The sequence below is a fragment of the Erinaceus europaeus genome, chromosome 12 (genome assembly GCF_950295315.1).
Source record: "Erinaceus europaeus chromosome 12, mEriEur2.1, whole genome shotgun sequence".
In the NCBI taxonomy this organism is placed as follows: domain Eukaryota; kingdom Metazoa; phylum Chordata; class Mammalia; order Eulipotyphla; family Erinaceidae; genus Erinaceus; species Erinaceus europaeus.
In genome coordinates, this window is record NC_080173.1 from 63624089 (window position 1) to 63640852 (window position 16764).

At 42.2% G+C, this 16764-nt stretch overlaps 1 protein-coding gene and 1 non-coding gene across 2 annotated transcripts in view; both read right to left on the bottom strand.

Annotated features, from left to right (window-relative positions):
• Positions 1-16764, bottom strand: part of CUEDC1 (CUE domain containing 1) — a 304599-nt gene that overhangs the window by 170323 nt on the left and 117512 nt on the right. The window lies entirely within an intron of this gene.
• On the bottom strand, positions 1823-1929 carry LOC132542226 (U6 spliceosomal RNA). Its single transcript, XR_009553332.1, has one exon. It is a non-coding gene; the product is annotated as a U6 spliceosomal RNA (small nuclear RNA).

The window sequence follows — 16764 nt, forward strand, 5'->3', positions numbered from 1 at the left end:
AGTAGCAGGAGGTGGTATATTAGAGAACTGGTCAGTTGAGGACAGAAGGGAAAAGAAAGATAAAACAGGGAGTCGGGCGGTAGCGCAGTGGGTTATGCACAGGTGGCGCAAAGCGCAAGGACCCGTGTAAGCATCCCGGGTTGGAGCCCCTGGCTCCCCAACTGCAGGGGAGTCGCTTCACATGTGGTGAAGCAGGTCTGCAGGTGTCTATCTTTCTCTCCCCCTCTCTGTCTTCCCCTCTCTCCATTTCTCTCTGTCTTATCCAACAATGACTACAACAATAAAACAAGGACAACAAAAGGGAATAAGTAAATATTAAAAAATTTCTTTAAAAAAAGAAAGATAAAATAATTTCGATATATCTCTCCTAAGTGAAACTGCTGCAGTAACCACTATGTCTCCTATTTAGTCATTTAAAAAAATTTTAGGTCCTCATTGAGTCATTTAAAAATTTTTTAAATATTTTATTTATTAATGAGAAAGATAAGAGGAGAAGGAACCCCACATCACTCTGGTACATGTGCTTCCAGGGATTTATCCACTGTGCCACCTCCCGGACCACCATTTTTTTTTTTTTTGGAAAGAAAAATAAACTGGTTCAGAAAACCTAAAAAATAACAAGGTTATATTTTAAAAAGCAACTTTTTGCTATGAACTTCAACATTGCATATTTTATTTTAGGAATGAAAATTCTGCTTCTCGCCTGCCTTAAGTAAAGGCAATTCAGGGTCTGTAATTTATCACAGTTTTTCTCCTTCCCTGCAGATTTGGGATTATAAAAATCAGTACTTCCAGACTAGTCTGTTGACAATATTGCCAGACTTTCTAGAACTTCTTGTCTCAAGATCTAGAAATCTTTCTCCAGCAATTTTTTTCACTGCACCTCTGGGAAGGGATTTCCCCACTAACAGGAAGTAAGAGGTCAAGTGAAAACAGTCCAGTTTTCATTACTGGAGAACCAGAATTTAGAAGTATCACTTTCTTGAGGAAAATTACTAATTTTATCACTATAAGATACAATGAGAAGTGATTGCTCCTAATGCCCTCACTTAAAAAGTAAAATGAACAATTGTTTTTATTCAGATGAAAATGTAAACCTTGGGATATTTTTCTTTTGGAAAATATCCAAATGTTTGGAACAAGTACTCAAAAACAGTTTTAACTGTTGAGAACTATAAATGAAACTTGTAAGATCAAAGACTTCATCATTACTAGGGCATTTCTACCTCGAGGTCAAATAATATCCCTAAACCCACAAACAAAATCAGTTCACCTTCACCTTCAAGCCAATGTTCACCAACCATACTGGTAAAACAAATCAAAAGGCCATGGATGTCTAAGATAGTAAACTTGCCTTGATTTTTGTAAACAACTTTCAATAAGTGATTCAGTGTCACCTTCAGATATGGTGATATGGTCAAAAGGCTAGTGACAGGCCAGGTGGTTGTGCTCTTGACTGAGTGCACATGTACATGGACCTAGGTTCAAGCCCCTAGTCCTCCCCTGCAGAAGGACGCTTTGCAAGAGGTAAAGCAGTGCTGTCTATAAGTGTCTCTCTTTCTCCCTCTATCTCCCCTTCCACATTCAATTTCTCTTTGTCTCTATCCAATACATGAATAAAGAAATAAAATGTTAAAAGCAAAAAACAGGATGGGGGCAGAGCAGGGGCACACTGGGTTAAGCTCACATAGTACAAAGCACAAGGACCTGTGCAAGGATCCGGGTCTGAGCTCCCAATTCCCTACCTGCAGGGGGGTCGCTTCACGAGCAGCAGGTCTGCAGGTGTCTATCTTTCCCTCCCTCTTTCTTTCTTTCTTTTTTTTTAAATTTTTAACCCTTCATGAATTTGCGTGTCATCCTTGCGCAGGGGCCATGCTGATCTTCTCTGTATCGTTCCAGTTTTAGTGTATGTGCTGCCGAAGCGAGCATTCTCTCCCTCTTTCTGTCGTCCTCTCCTCTCTCAATTTCTCTCTGTCCTATACAAAAAAAAAAAAAAAAAGGCTGCAGGAGCAGGAGCAGTGGATTCGTAGTGCATGCACTGGGCAAAAGCGATAACCGTGGAGGCAAAAAAAAAAAAAAAAAAAAAGCGTCTGTGTGGTCCAGGAGATGGCACAGTAGATAAAGCACTGAACTCTCAATCAGGAGGTCCTGAGTTTGATCCCTGGCAGCACATGTACCAGAGTGATGTCTGGTTCTTTCTCTCTCTCTCCTCCTATCTTTCTCATTAATAAATAAAATAGATATATTTTAAAAAGCGTGTGTGTGGGGGGGCTAGTGATACATGAAAAAACAGACAGTATTTCTGAAATTTTCAATTACTAGCCCCGAGTACAAAACTGAATCAAATCAAATCCAAAACTTATATTAAAGTTAGAGGTTTCGAATTGGCAAGTTATTAGGTTAACTTTTCTTACAAAAATGCTAGAACTGACAATGAATCTATCTACTAGTAAAAGCCAGTACTGATATCTAGAAATATCAAGAAAACTAAAAACAAAAAAACGGGAGTGGGGCGGTAGCGCAGCGGGTTAAGCGCAGCAAACTGCAAGGACCCAAGCAAGGAGTAACCTGGTTTGAGCCCCTGGATCCCCACCCATAGGGGGGTCCCTTCACAGGCGGTGAAGCAGGTCTGCAGGTGTCTATCTTTCTCTCCCCCCGTCTTCCCCTCCTCTCTCCATTTCTCTCTGTCCTATCCAACAACGACAACAACAACAATAAACAAGGGCAACAAAAGGGAATAAATAAATAAATTTAAAAAGAGCCAGGGAAACAGGTGGTGGCACACCTGGTAGGTAGAGAGCGCGCTTAAATGCACGAGGACCCGGGCTTAAGCCCTCAGTCCCCACCAGCAGGGGGAGCTTCACAAGTGATGATGCAGTGCTGTAAGGTGTCTTTCTCTCTCTTTCCCTCCCCTCTCAACTCCTGTCTCTATGCAAAATAAATAAAAAAACCAACGCCAACCAGAATGAAATCTTACCCTTAATTATCAGCCTAATACAATCAAGAAAAGGAAGCACATGCCAGACCAAAAGCACATGCCACCCCCAAAAAAATGTCTGAAAGGGAAGCAGAAGTAATCTTCCTGTCCCTCCTCCACTTTACCCCTACTCCATAACCACACTAAACGTTTAAGCCAATTCCTTGTGGTCCATGTGGTCAGAAATTGGTTTGTGGGGTGGGGGTGATAACATAATGGTTATGCAAAGAGACTCTCATGCTTGAGGCTCCAAAGTCCCAGGTTCAATCCCCTACACCACCACAAGCCAGAGCTGAGCTTACTTACTTACTTGCTTGTAAGTAAGTAAGTAAGTAAATAAATAAATAAATAAATAAATAAGGATTCTACTATCTAAAGTGCCACAAAGGGAGTGCAGTGGATAAAACACTGGATACTCAAGTATGAGGTCTTGAGTTTGAGTCCTTGTGATGTGTCAGAGTGATGCTCTGGTCTTCTCCTCTAAATTAATAAATAAATATTAATAAATAAATATTTTTAAAAGGGAGGCTGGAGACACAGTGCTATGGTTATAGGAAACAAGATTCATGCTTGAGACCCTGAACTCCCAGGTTCAATCCCTAGCACCAGCATAAGTCAGCTAAGCAGTGCTCTGGTAATAAAATAAAATATAACAAGATAAAGTTCTTTCTTTCTTTCTTTCTTTTTTGCCTCCAGGGCTATCACTGGGGCTTGGTGCCTACACTACAAATCCACTGCTCCTGGAGGTCATTTTTCCCCATTTTTGTTGCCCTTGTTGTTATTGTTGTTGTAGATAAAGTTATTTCTATAATAACATATTTACTATTTCTTTTATCACTAGTAAGGTAAGAAAAAGGAATCAATGAAGGTTCCCCCACCCCCAATATCTATTTAAGTTCCTTGACAGTTGAAATATTGTCACAGAGAAAAAAAAAGGTTAGGGGGCCGAGTGGTGGCACATCTGGTTAAGTGCACATGATACAATGTGCAAGAACCTAGGTTTGAGCCCCCAGTTCCCACCTGCAGGGGGAAAGCTTTGCAAGTAGTGAAGCAGTGTTGCAGGTATCTCTCTGTCTCTCCCGCTCTATCTCCCTTTTTCCCCTCTTGATTTCTGGCCACCTCTATCCAATAAATAAATAAAGATAATACCCCCTCCTCAAAAAAAATAAACAAAGAAAAGCACATAGGAAACTGACAAATTACTGATTTTTCTAGTAGGCTTTAGTTCAACTAGTAGCTAAGTGTTCTTAAACACTCTACTGTTTTGTAAGACTCACACATTCAAGATGCCAAAAACAAGTCCAAACCTACAAAAACATGTTCATCACCTTAGCTATCTTTGAAAAGAAGCTGCTAGATATCAATGTTAAGCCTCTCAGCTCTATCTACAAAGCATTTGAATAGAATTGTATTTTTATTTTACAATTCCTGAATGGCTGACAGGATACTCAACAAATAGATAAACAAAACAGCATAGGTCACAAGAAGGAAAGAAACTAAGGTCAAAAATACACCAAGTAGGAAATTCAATACAACTGGAAAACATACTCTCATGCACTAGCATTTCTCCCTTAGACACCTGTTCCTCCCTGCCCTCACATGCCCCAAAGCCCAGAGTAATGTCTGATCCTGAACCAGAAAAAAAGAAAGTTATTACTTAACAGGTTGTACACACACTTGGTGGGCTAGAACAAAACTACAAAACTTAATTTAGTTATATCATGCTAGTAGTCAAAAACAAACTAGAACTTTACATAAAAAGTTATTCTGGTATAAAAATAAAGCTCTTTTCAGTAGCTATTGTCTCCAACCCCCCCCCCAAATTACACTGATTTAAAAGAGAGATGTAATGATACCAAAAATTATTGTACTATCCACCTGTATTATCATACAAAAAATGTATTCATTGGCAAAATAAGTACGAGTTTTAATGACTATCTAAATGTTCTTGTGAAGAGTAGGGGCAGAAGAAAATCACAGATATATCAAATGAATATTCTTTATCCATACTCCAGTAAAAAAAAGTCTTGAATTTTTTTCTTCTTAACAAATTAGAGACAGTCAGTGCAGAGTTCAGGAAAGATTCTGTTTCTCAGAAGTCTCCAAAGTGTTAGCACATTGATACTGTAGGTTTTATGACTTCCTTCTTTTTGAGTCAGAACTCCTCCTCATTGTCCTAGATTTAAAAAGAAAGGAAGACGTGGCACAAAGCACAAGGACCGATGTAAGGATCCCGGTTCGAGCCCTGGCTTCCCACATGCAGGGGAGTCGCTTCACAAGCGGTGAAGCAGGTCTGCGGGTGTCTGTCTCTCCCTCCTCTGTCTTCCCCTCCCCTCTCCTTTCTCTCTGTCCTATCCAACAATGAAGACCACAACAATAATAACTACAACAATAAAACAGCAAGGGCAACAAAAAGGGAATAAATAAATATTAAAAATAAATAAAATAAAAAGGAAGAAACAAAGAAAGAGAAAGGGAAAAAGCTTCACTTGGGTTAATCTGATTTTTTTAAATGTTTGTATTATATTTACTTACTTATTGGATAGAGACAGCCAGAAGTTGAGGGGGGAGGGGTAACAGAGAGGGAGAAAGACAGAGACACCTGCAACACTGCTTCACCACTTGCAAAGCTTTCCCTCTGCAGGTGGGCACTGGGGCCTCGAACCTGGGTCCTTGCACATAACAACTTGATTTTCAACTGAGGATTCATCCATCCTTGACAAGGAGGAGAACAGGAAATAATAAAGCAGGTATTATGGAGCCTACACAGTATGTTAGGTGTAGAAAGTGAGCAGTGGTGACATAAGATACCAGTGCAACATCATCAGAATAGCCAGACTAAGCTTTAAGACAACTCCTCTGGGGAGCTGGGCAGTAGCACAGTGAGTTAAGTGCACATGGCACAAAGCATAAGGATCCTGGTTCGAGCCCCCGGCTCTCCACCTGCAGGGGAGTCGCTTCACAGGTGGTGAAGCAGGTCTGCAGGTATCTATCTCTCCCCGTCTGTCTTCCCCTCCCCTCTCCATTTCTCTCTGTCCTATTTAACAACAACAAAGTCAGTAACAACAACAATAAAAAACAAGGGCAACAAAAAGGAAAATAAATAAAGTTTAAAAAAAATAAAAAGAAATGCTCTGGTCTAGGAAGCAATGCCAAAATATGGCAACACAGGTCAGGATAGCATAAGGGCTAGCTAAAACCCCAAGAAAGGGAAATGATTGCTTTAAGGATGTTTTTGACTCTAAGAAATCTCAAATAAAAGCTACCTAAAGTTTTTATTTTTATTTATTAATTTATTATAGGATAGAGAAATGGAGAGGGGAGGGAGAGATAGAGAGGGAAAGAGACAAAGAGACACCTGCAGCCCTGATTCACCACTCGTGAAGCTTTCCCCCCTGCAGGTGAAGGCCAGGGGCTTGAACTCGGGTCCTTGCACACTGTAATGTGTGCACTCAGCGGTGCGCTACCGCCTGGCCCCACTACCTAAAGTTCTAATCTCACACATAAAAAGCAGCTTCAGGGATCTGGAGAACTGGTTGTTAAAAAGATCTACACAGGAATACCAACTATACTCAACATTTATTCACAAAACTGTACGTAAGCTTATGTGTTATCCACTGCTTAGAATGCTCACTTATTCAGTACTACTTGTAGCATTTCACCCTTGGTTGTCTGAGTAGTGGCAGCAAGCTTTTCATTAGGTTTAAAGGAAGAAGACCATAATTCCTAGAGAGCAGGATAGATTTGGACTTAAACAATTTACTACTGTACACAAAGAAGAGTGGTCAGAATCAGAGAACCTAGATTTTTTCCCCTCTTTGAAGTGACTTTAGTCCCTTTAACAAAGCACACAAGCCTCTACTCAAGTTGACAGAAGTTAATTAGCCCTCTATCCCCAAGGCCTGACCCTGTGCTCTACTAGCTTTTTGTTTCATTGACCTTATATAAGTCCCCCCACTCCTTAGCTCCCAGCTGTTTCCTCTTATTTTTCCAGCTTCCTCTCCCCCCCACCCCCCCACCTCTCCTTTCACTTTCTCTCCCCCTTCATTCAGCCCTGAATGCTCAGAGAGCAGATGGCAAGTAGTCAATGCAAGCCAGTGAAAACACTTCCTGAACATCAGGTACAAGACAACTCAGAAAACAGGCATAATGGGGGCTGGGATACACATTAGTTCTGCCTTTTAGATGTCTGCTCTCTCTCTCCTCTCATTCTCAATCTCTCTCTCTCTCTCTCTGTCTCTCTCTCTCTCTCCTGCTCAACTCTGGCTTATGATGGTATGGGGGATTGAACCTGGGACTTTGGAGTCTCAGGTATGAAAGTTTTTGCTCAACCACTGTGCTACATCCTTCACCTGTCTGCCTTTCAGTAGGCACATTAGATAGAGCATGCATAATAGGGTGGGGGGTAGATAGCATAATGGTTATGCAGAGACTCTCATGCCTGAGGGGTCCTAGGTTCAATCCCCTGCACTACCACAAGCCAAAGCTGATAAGTGCTCTAGTAAAAAGAAAAGAAAAAAAAAAAAAAAAAAAAAGAAGGGAGTCGGGCGGCAACACAGTGGGTTAAGCACAGGTGGTGCAAGCTTAAGGACCTGAGTAAGGATCCTGGTCAGAACCCCCGGCTCCCCACCTGCAGGGGAGTCGCTTCACAAGCGGTGAAGCAGGTCTGCAGGTGTCTATCTTTCTCTCCCCCTCTGTCTTCCCCTTCTCTGTCCATTTCTCTCTGTCCTATTCAATGACGACGACATCAATAACTACAACAATAAAACAAGGGCAACAAAAGGGAATAAATACCTTTAAAAAAGAAGAAAAGACATTATATACTAATTTCTCACATATGAAAGACTATCTTCAGGCCAGTTTATTCAAACTGGACTCGTGGGATTAAAAAAAAAAATCCCTTGGTGATGCTTTTGAGAGATGTAGATTTTTTTTAATTTGCACAAAAATGATAACTTTTATTCCTTCAGCAATTCTTCCAGTCTCCACATAACTGTATAGCAAGACTCATTCTGAAGGCTCAGGAAGTCCTTATTTATTTTCTATACACAAGTTTATTTTGGTGTGACAGTTAATTTAACTACTTAAGAGAAGCATCTGTGGACATCCAAATTGGTACAGGTAATCTGATTATCTCTCACCAGAGAAGAGCAGACATTATTCAAAGGACTGTGTGATTATTCAAAGGGAAACCTTGGATGTGAGGGCGATCTGGCTGAGACATCTGTCACCCCATTGATCGCTAGGGTTGATTCGGCTGATCTGGCTGGCTAAGCAGGTGTCCCCTTCCTCCCTCACCGCTCCATAAGTGTCCCTCCCAAAGCTGCTGGAAGCTGTTGAAGAGGGCGGCCTCCCCTGAATAGAGACAGACCAGTCTTCGGTCTTCGGTTGACGGTATACGAGTAGCTGCGCTCCCCTGCTAGAACCTCCAGACAAGCTCTCAAAAGGAAACCTGGCTGCTAGAAGTAGGCTTGAAGTGTATTTCAGTGATTCTTTTAAATATTTATGGGAGGGAGAGAGAGAGAGAATGAAGCACCGTGGCAAACACCAAGAGATCAAGTTCAGCACTTTATGCTTGAAAGTTCAATGGTCTATCTACTATGTCACCCCCTGGGTCACTTTCCAGTGATATTTAAAAGCATAGGGATTTGGTGATGGACACTGGAGAGAAGGAAGAAAGGAGTTCACAAGCCAACGTCTCTAGTCAGTAGTGTTTCCTCTGCTTTATTAAGTCTCTCTTGGTGACATTAAGAGCCCTGAATGGTTAGCTAAAGGGAAGCCAGTGGGAGGAGGTGGCATACCTGATTGTGCAAGGACCCTCATTCAAGCTCCTACTTCCCACCTGCAAAGGGGAAGCTTCACAAATGGTGAAGCAGTACTGCAGGTGTCTCTCTGTCTCCCCCTTCCCTCTCAATTTCTTTTCTTTCTTTTAAAAGTCTATCTCTTTTTTAAAAACACCTATTTAAAAGGATTTTATTTTAATTAATTAATTTATTCCCTTTTGTTGCTCTTGTTGTTTTATTGTAGTTATTGTTATTGCTGTTATTAATGTCATTGTTGGATAGGACAGAGAGAAATGGAGAGAGGAGGGGAAGACAGAGAGGGGGAAAGAAAGATAGACACCCGCAGACCTGCTTTACCTGCAGGTGGGGAGCCTGGGGCTCGAAGTGGGATCCTTATGCCGTTCCTTGTGCTTTGTGCCACGTGCCTGACTCCCTATTTATTTATCTGAAATGTAGGAGGAGAGAGAAAGAACCTGACATCACTGTGGTTCCTTGCTTTCCTGTAGAACCCCACCCCGCCCCCCATCCATGTTTGACCGTGTGTTCTCCCTTTCTGACACTGTCTCCAGAGTTGCACCTATGTGTGTGGTCAACGGGCCATTCCTCCCTCTCTTCCTGATTCCTTCCATTCCAAGCCAGGTTAGGTCAAGGCTGGGATTTTAGTTTCTGGTCTAGCTTTTTGATATTCACATTAGCTTTTACAACCCATCTTTTGACCAGGGAAATAGCTTACTGGTGTGGTGGAGCACAGAACTTGCATGCCTGATGAGGTTCTGGTTCAGTTCCTGGTACCATGTGTACCAGAGTGGTACTCTAGTTCCTCTCTCTTTCTATATATATCTATTTTTTTTTCTCTTGCCTTCAGGGCTGGGACTCAGTGCCTGCACTTCAAATCCACTGCTCCTGGAGGCTATTTTTTTCCCTTTTGTTGCCCTTGTTTATTGTTGTTGTTATTATTATTGTTATTGCTGTCATTGTGGATAGGACAGAGAGAAATGGAGAGAGGATGGGAAAACAGAGAGGGGGAGAGAAAGATAGACAGTTGCAGACCTGCTTCACAGCCTGTGAAGTGACCCCCCCCGTAGGTGGGGAGTGGGGGGGCTTGAACCAGGATCCTTATCTGTCCTTGCTACGGCCCCTATTCCTCTCTCTTTCATGTGAACTCTATGGCATATAAAATAAGTGAAAAAAAACAATAAAACATCCAAAAAACCAATAAAAAATCCTGATTATGGCTATAATAATAAAGGCATTCATTCTGGTTTCATATTGTGAATCTATTTTATGTTTAAATGTATCTACTCAGTTGTCAAAAGAAATGCAGGTGCTGATGGACTTAATCACTGGGTTTCTTCTATACTATTGTCCTTTGTAAGGTACTGTCTAGTTACTGAATAGTTAGCCCCTGTATGGCTTCATCTACTGGGTCAAGGCTTCTTCAAAACTGTCTCTGGGGGGTCATGTGGTAGCACAGCAGGTTAAGTGCATGTGGCACAAAGTGCAAGGACAGGCCTAAGGATCCCAGTACAAGCCCCCAGTTCCCCACTTGCAGGGGAGTCGCTTCACAGGCGGTGAAGCAGGTCTGCAGGTGTCTGTCTTTCTCTCCCCTTCTATGTCTTCCCCTCCTCTCTCGATTTCTCTCTGTCCTGTTGCAACAACGAACAACATCAACAACAACAATATTAACTACAACAAGGACAACGAAAGGGGGGAAAAATGGCCTCCAGGAGCAGTGGACTCATGGTACAGGCACTGAGCCCCAGCAATAACCCTGGAGGCAAAAAAGAAAAGGAAAAAAAAAAAACTGGCTCTGTTTTGCTCACTAGAAAGCCAAACTACTCAAATTAATATATATATTTACTCCAAGAAATAGAGGACAGAGCAGCACTCTGGCAGGGGATGGAACTCAGGTTCTCATGCTTGCAAAGTCAAAAGCTTTACAATTACTTTACCTTCTGGCCTGCAACACCTAGCTTTCTTACTACTTGGCCCTAGGTAATGGTCATTGGAACCAGATTAACTCCAGTTTTTTTCAGAGCCTCTAGCTCCCAGGATAAGAACATGGCTCAAACACAGCACCATGGGACACCCTGGTGGCCTCAGATGGATACTACAGGTGATCGTCACTTGAATCCTTCCACAAAAGACCTTTAAGAGAAAAAAAAAAATTTTTTTTTTAAAGAGAACCAGAGCATCAATCTGGCATAAGATGCCAGATCAAGTTTGGGGGTCTCATGTTTATACAACCTTTTAGCCACTGTGCCACCTCCTAGGTTGCCTAACCCCCCCCCAGTTTTGTTTTGTTAACAAATTGATGTAAAGAAAAAATAAAAGGAAAGGATCATCAAAATAGCTCACTTGGATAGTGTGCTTTGCAGTGTGTGACCCAGGTTTGAACCCAGCCCCCACCACTGGGAAGGAAGCTTTAGTGCTGTGGTTTCTTATATTCTTTCTTTCTGCTTCTGTCTCTATAAAAAAGTGAAACAACACACTGAATAGGCAACTAACAAGTAGTAAAATACACAAAAATTTGTCACTAGAAGACTTGAATTTAAGTTTTGGGCTTGTCAATTTAACTCTGAGAATACTCCCTTAAACCAATGAATGAGGCTGATAGCACCTCAGAATTCAAGTATGTCAATGTACTTCACAGAAGTCAGTCAATACATTAAAAATGGCAAGATATCTGTTTCATGGCCTTACTTTTTATTCCTCCCCTTCAAAAATTTCCATTAGAAAAAGCATGGCTCATAACACCTGTTTGAATACATGTTACAATGTGAAAGGACCTGGGTTCAACTCTTTGGTTGAAACCTGCAGAAAGAAAGCTTCATAAACAATGAAACAGTGCGGGGGGGGAGGTGTCTCTCATTTTCTCTTCCCTCACATTTTCTCTCTCTCATCAATAAATACATAAAATTAAAAAGAGAGAAAGAGCAAGCATGGCCAGTGAGCCTAGGGAAATGGGACAGAGAGTAGGACACTGAACTTGGGAGCATGAGACTTAAGTTCCATCCTTGGCATTCCAGGTGTCAGACTGATACTTTGGTGTTTTTTTTTTTTCTCACTCTCATATTAATAAATAAATTGGGGCGAGGGGTGCAGGTTGGTGATGTACCTGGTTAAGGGCTCACATACAATGTGCAAGGACCCAGGTTCAAGCCCCTGGCCCCCAACTGCTTGGGGAAAGCTTAATGAATGGTGAAGCTGCAGGTGTCTCTCTATCTCTTTCCCTATCACTCCACTTCTCTCAATTTCTGTCTCTATCCAATAATAAATAAAAATATTAAAAAATTATTAAGGTGTGTGTGTGTGTGTGTGTGTGTATTGCACCAAAGTAAAAGACTCTGGGGTGGGAGGTGTTCTGGTCCTGGAATATGATGGCAGAGGAGGACCTAGGTGGGGTTGAATTGTTATGTGGAAAACTGAGAAATGTTACACATGTACAAATTACTGTACATTTTACTGGGTTGTAAACTATTAATCCCACAATAAAGAAAAAAAAGTTTTTTTAAATCTTTATTTGTTGGATAGAGACAACCAGAAATCAAGAGGGAAAGGAGTGATAGAGAGGGGGAGAGACAGAGAGAGACCTGCAGCCCTGCTTTACCACTCGCAAGGCTTTCTCCCTGCAGGTGGGGGCTGGGGACTCAAACCTGGGTCCTTAGGCATTGTAACATGTGCACTCAACCAGGTGTGCCACAACTCAGCCCGCAAAAAAAATTTTTTTTTAAATTTATTTACTTATTCCCTTTTGTTGCCCTTGTTTTATTGTTGTAGTTATTGGATAGGACAGAGAGAAATGGAGAGAGGAGGGGGAGAGAAAGATAAGACACCTGCAGACCTGCTTCACCATCTGTGAAGCGATTCCCCTGCAGGTGGGGAGCCGGGGGCTGGAAGCGGGATTCTCATGCAGGTCCTTGCGCTTTGCGCCACATGCGCTTAACCCACTGTGCTACCGCCTGACTCGTTCGATAGTTTTTTTTTAAGGGCTCGAACCAGGATCCATACACCAGTCCTTGTGCTTCGCGTCATGTGCACTTAACCCGCTACGCTACTGCCCAGCCCACTGTAAATATCTATTTATGAGAAGGATGGGAAAAGTCTGGCCCTGCCAAGGCAACCACAGATGAGATTCGAAATTCAATAAATCTAGCTTTTTTCATAACAACATTAAGTGCTAATTTTAAGTTAATAGTTTATATAGTCATAAATATTATAAATATCTAAATGGTCCTTGGCAGAAAAAACTCCCCACCACAATTGATAGGTTGAAGAGAGGAGAAAGAACCAAAGCATCACTCTGGCACATATGATACCTGGGTCAAACTCTGGACCTCATGCTTTTAAGTCTTTCTTTTAAATAATTGTACCAGGCCTGGGGAGACAACATAATGGTTATGCAAAAACCTTTCAAGCCTGAGGCTCTGAGGTCTCAGGTTAAATCCCCAGCCCCACGATAGGCCAGAACTGATTAGTGTTCTGGTGTAAAATTAAATTAAATTAAATAATTGTACCATCGTTCAGGTAGCAGTGACAATCTTGCCTGTTATTATTAAATAAATAATTTTTTTTTAACCATAGCACTGCTCAGCTCTGGTTTATGATGGTAACTGGGGGATTGAACCTGAGACTTTGGAGCCTCAGGCATGCGAGTCTCTTGCATAACCACTATACTATCTACCCCTGCCCATAAGTAAATAAATCTTAAAAATACTTATACTAATTATCACCATCAGGACTTCACCACTGGGGGCCAACTTTCTCAGATAAAGACAGATAAAAAGAGGGACAAAAGGAAAAGTATCACTGCAAGTATTTCTCTTAGTGCAGAGGTGGCCGGGCTCTCACCTGGGTCATTCATTCACATGTCAAAGCAAACACCCTCCCAGATGAGCTGGTTTGCTGGACCAATGTATAAATAAATCACTTCATGGGCAACCATTAGTATAGAGAACTAAAATGACTCAATCCTAATGAAAAATCTTGAGGAATTATCATTGAAATAGTACCAATAAATTCAGAGATTTTGAGCCAACAAAATAACTCTCCTGGATAGTGAGCCTGTTGTGCCATGCAACTGACCCCAGGTCTAGCCCAGTCCCAAGTGTATTGGAGTCGGATGTGTTGGTGCTATGATGTCTTTTCCTTTTTGTTTCTTTTCATTTTTTTAAAATATATTCTTTTTAAAATATTTATTTATTTATTTCCTTTTGTTGCCCTTGTTTTATTGTTGTAGTTCCTATTACTGTTGTTATTGATATCATCTTTGTTAGGACAGAGAGAAATGGAGAGAGGAGGGGAAGACAGAGAGGGGGAGAGAAAGACACCTGCAGACCTGCTTCACCTCCTGTAAAGTGACTCTCTTGCAGGTGGGGAGCTGGGGGCTCGAACCAGGATCCTCATTTCGGTCCTTGTGCTTTGTGCCACCTGCGCTTAACCCGTTGCACTACTGCCCAACTCCCTTTTTGTTTCTATCGGAAGTCATCCTGGATTGGAGAAGCCCTGGTAATGACAAAAAAAAAATGTTTATAAGACTCGAACTGGGATCCTTCTGCCCGTCCTTGCGCTTTGCACCACCTGCGTTTAACCTACTGTACTCCAACTCCAGACATGATTTTTTTTTTATGTGTCGTACTAAAGGAAGAATGCACAGCTTATAACAAAAAAAAATTGTTTTGGGTGGGGGTAGATAGCATAATATTTCTGCAAAGAGACTCTCATGCCTGAGGTTCTGAGGTCTCAAGTTCAGTCCCCTGCACCACACTACTATAAGCAAGAGCTGGTAAAAAAAAAAAAAAAAAAGTTTTTCAACTTGCAAGATTGATTTTGGGGGCAAGATTCACTTTAAAAAAAAATTGGGGGAGTCGGGCAGTAGTGCAGCAGGTTAAGCGCAAAGCGCAAGGACCAGCGGAAGGATTCCGGTTGGAGCCCCTGGCTCCCCACCTGTAGGGGAGTCGCTTCACAGGTGGTGAAGCAGGTCTGCAGGTGTCTATCTTTCTCTCTCCCTCTCTGTCTTCCCCTCCTCTCTCCATTTCTCTCTGTCCTATCCAACAATGACGACAACAATAATAACTACAACAATAAAAAACAAGGGCAACAAAAGGGAACAAATAAATATTTTTAAAAATTGGGGACCAGGTGGTGGCACACTCCTTAAGAGCTCACATTACAGTGCACAAGAACCCAGGTTCAAGCCCCTGGTCCCCACATGCAGGGGAAAACTTTGTAATTGGTAAAGCAGAGCTGCAGGTGTCTTTCTCTCTTTCTCTTCTCCTCCTCTCAATTTCTGATTCTATACAATAATAATTTTTAAAAATGTTATCTTTATTTCTTTATAGGATAGAAAGAAATTCAGAGGGGAGGGGGTGATAGAGAGGGATAGAGGCAGAGAGACATCTGCAACACTGCTTCACCAATCGCAAGGCTTTCCCTCTACAAGTGGCAACCAGGGGCTCAAACCCAGGTCCTTGAACATTGTAACATGTGTGCTCAACCAGGTGCGACACCACTCAGCCCCTAAATCACTTTTTTTTAAAAAAAAAACAAAAACCAGAGCATCACTTGGCTCTGGCTTATGTGGGGCAGGAGCTTGAACCTGGGACCTCAAAGCCTCAGGCATGAGAGTCTGTTTGCATAACCATTATGCCATCTCCTCCATCAAGATTCACTTTTCCCATTATACTTGGCTAAAACTAGCATTTAACTTGTGCTTCTTAGCTTTTCATCCAAGGTTTGATGCAATATTAAGATCAGAATTACTTTCTCAGATGGCTGACCTGGTGTAGTGGTTCTGCCCAGAAGTCTTCATGCCTGAGGCACTGGAGCTCAGTGCTTCTACTTCAAACCCCACTATCACCCACCAGGAAAAAAAAATTACTTTCTCTAATAATTTATCCACAATAGATCAGAGCTTGTAAAATAGACTTCTATTCTCTTTAATTATCTCTGTTTATTTACTGGGTAGAGATAGCCAGAAATTGAGAGGAAGGGGGATCCAGAGGCAACTGCTGCACTGCTTCACCACTTGCAAAGCTTTCACCCTGCAGGTGAGGATTGGAGGCTTCAACCCAGGTCCTTGTGCATTGCAGTACGTGTGCTCAACCAGGTGCGCCACCACCTGGCCCCTTAAAATAGACTTCTATAACATTTCATTTTTATTCTAAATTTATATATAGTCTTTTTTTTAAAAAAATAAAAAATATTTATTCCCTTTTTATTGTCCTTGTTTTAATTGTTGTAGTTATTGATGTCATTGTTGGATAGGACAGAGAGAAATGGAGAGAGGTGGGAAAGACAGAGAGGGGGAGAGAAAGATGCACACCTGCAGACCTGCTTCACCGCCTGTGAAGAGACCCCCCCTGCAGGTGGGGAGCCGGGGGCTCGAACCGGGATCCTTACACCAGTCCTTGTGCTTTGCGCCACCTACACTTAACCCGCTGCGCTACCGCCCGACCCCCCACAGTGTTTTTTAATTTATTTATTCCCTCTTGTTGCCCTTAGTTTTATTGTTGTAGTTATTATTGTTGTCGTTGTTGGATAGGACAGACAGAAATGGAGAGAGGAGGGGAAGACAGAGAGGGGGAGAGAAAGATAGACATCTGCAGACCTGCTTGACTGCTTGTAAAGCGACTCCCCTGCAGGTGGGGAGCCGGGGGCTCCAACCAGAATCCTTACACTGGCCCTTGCGCTTTGCGCCACGTGCACTTAACCTGCTGCACTATCCCCCCGGCTCCCTGTAGTCTTACTTCTATGAGAGAGACAGACACCAGAGTTCTGGTGTATGTAGTGTCAGGGACTAAACCTAGGACCTAGTAGATGCAAGTATTGTGTCTTCTACTTGGTGATCTCCCTGGCACTTTGCTCTAAAGAGTACCAAGTTCAGGGCCAAGTGGTGGTGCACCTGGTTAAGTGTACACATTACAATGCACACGGACCCAGGTCCCCACCTGCAGGGGGAAAGCTTCGAGTGGTGCAGCAGGGATGCAGGTAACTCTTTCCCTA